The sequence below is a fragment of the Eptatretus burgeri genome, chromosome 3 (genome assembly GCF_056783735.1).
Source record: "Eptatretus burgeri isolate ZD-2024b chromosome 3, Ebu_testis_v1, whole genome shotgun sequence".
Taxonomy (NCBI): Eukaryota; Metazoa; Chordata; class Myxini; order Myxiniformes; family Myxinidae; genus Eptatretus; species Eptatretus burgeri.
Genome location: NC_140963.1, coordinates 81,847,497 through 81,849,996, shown reverse-complemented (window position 1 = coordinate 81,849,996; position 2,500 = coordinate 81,847,497). Strand labels below are relative to the sequence as shown.

The 2,500-nt window shown below is 43.2% G+C and overlaps 1 pseudogene; it reads right to left on the bottom strand.

Moving 5' to 3' along the window:
• Nucleotides 1–2,018, bottom strand: part of LOC147030306 (uncharacterized) — a 35,642-nt pseudogene extending 33,624 nt beyond the window's left edge.
• Between the last annotated feature and the right edge of the window lie 482 nt (nt 2,019–2,500).

The window sequence follows — 2,500 nt, the reverse complement described above, 5'->3', positions numbered from 1 at the left end:
CGGGAATGCTTGCTTGAGTGCTTAAGCCACTTGGCAAGCGTTCTCCAAGCTGCTTGATTGTTTGTTTTGGTAAAAATATCCATGCTTTCAATGTAACATCGATTAGACAGACGTTTCCGCCTGTGTTAGGACCTGCGGTGCCGTGCGGTTTGGTGCCTCAGGAGGTGTCTCATCCACTGAAAATGTGCAATTATATTTTTGCAGGACATCGCTTTGTTTTACCTTTTTGTGCGATCTCCTTTTAATAGAATCCACCCCTCACTTCGACATCGATACATTTTTTAAACAATAGGGTCCGTCCGACCAGGTGTTTGCCATGATCTGGTTGTGAACATAAAAAGCAAAGATCGACATGTTGTGTTCTGTGCCTTGATATGTATTTAAATTGAATTTTGCTAATTTCTCACTTGAATTGCTCTTTCATAGAACTCTGTCTAAAGGTAAATCTTTGTGTTTGTCGTTTTTTATGTATTTTATGCGTGTGTACATGTATACAAGCTGTATTACCACAACGGCACTTGGTGTGTGTGTGTGTGTGTGTGTGTGTGTGTGTGTGTGTGTGTGTGTGTGTGTGTGTGTGTGTGTGTGTGTGTGTGTGTGTGTGTGTGTGTGTGTGTGTGTGTATGGCATGTTTTTTGTGTTCTACTTTGGCATTCTGATGTGGAGTTTGATTCACCTAAATGATCGTCATGACCTGTTGAGTTGATTAGGCTAATTAACAATCCCCTTCTGGTGAAACTGCTAAAATCACGAATCACTGCTCACCTTCACTCTTTCATCCCTCTATTTCCCCAGCTCTGGAACAAACTCCCACACTCTCTTCAATCCCACTCTTCCCTCAAGGCCTTCAAAACAGCTGTTCACCTCCATTTCATATCTTCCCCCATCCAAAATCTTGATCTTGACTACCCCCGTTAATCCACCCCAAACCCACCTTCTTCAAATTCCCTGCTTTCCTTCCTGAAAATCCCTGTAGTGTCCATCTTATTCACCCCGTGTACCCTGCCCATCCCTCTCCCTTCGACAGATCTCCTCATGTCTCTGTTCCCCACTGTTTTTTCCTTCCCTCTCCCACCCCTCTTGTCTCCTGCTCCCCTTATTGTACATTATGTGTGTTAGCTCTAATACGAGCCTTGACAATGTATACAAAATAAAAAACACAAAGAACCCAGAATAATTCCCATGTTTTAAACGCATGCCATGTTAAGGTATAGTTAAGGTATACTGCATATTGGGCAGTTTCATACGTCCTTCCGTGGCATGGCAATCTAATTAAAAAAAATAAATAAAAACAATGACGACATTGTAACAAAGCACATATTAATTAATACTAATAATATTAACAACATTTCACAGTAATAATAACGAACATAAAATCCCCATGATGACCCAAGCTCATCTGAGCTTGGTGAACATGCAAGCTCATGCTGAAGCAGTCGAGCAGGCAGGTATGCAGCAAGGCTGTAAAAACCAGTGAAATTTGGTCCAATGGACCAAGGAGCCCACTAGTTCCTCAAAATGTGGGACACCACCAACACCAAGGCTAAACACTTAATGCCTCCCTCCGGGAACCTCAATTACAAGATATTGAACATGGACCATGCTTTTAGATCTCTTTATTCAAAAAAATATTCCTCCTTTCTCCCAAATTCCATGTCCCTCCAATGTCGATATCCGTCTTTATTTGATTGACAACATTTGAAAATTATCTTCTGTTGTTTTTGATCCTCTTGCAAGAACAGTTGACATTGTAACAATACCAGCCATGGACCACGCAGACCCTGTGAGGAATCGAATAAGGAGTGGTGAATAATTCCACGCATTTTGCGGTCCCAATAATTTTGGCAATATGTATCCTTGTCGTGGAGACTGGAGGGTTAAACAGCCTGCTACCTTCCAGCTGGAGGATCAACTAGAACTAAAACCAACTGAACAGCATCGATTGTTGTGACATCTGCGGCAGGTGGTGACGGCAGGCCATGTGACATGGTTACCACAGTCCACACCTCTTTGGCCATGACCACAGGGGTAACCACGATACTTTCCTTTTGCCACCTCGGAGACGCCAACGTCGTCTTCATGCGAATGAGGGTCAAACCGGCACGCTCGACCCATTCTAATCACGTGACGCCTTTCTAGTGCCCCCCAACAATGTCAAATAATCCCCACGCAAAGGAAAACACTTCATTAACAGTTAATCAATGACAACAGGTTATTATGATATATTAAGCAGGCAAGCTGAAAAAATAACTAGACGTGAAACTGTTAATCCTTACAGGAGCTCATGTAGCCTAATCCCACGTGCAATGAATTTGGCCTTGGAATTAACCTGCAGCTCAGTATTAACTGAAGCCTCTGTGACGGGCATGATAATCGACACCAAACTTTCATCAAATCCATCCATTACTCAGAGTGAGGAGGAGTGCACCCCCGTCTCATCATCACGCCCGAGGATGTGTTCCTCCTGTCTCATCAGGCCGTAGATGCGTGAACCTCTAGT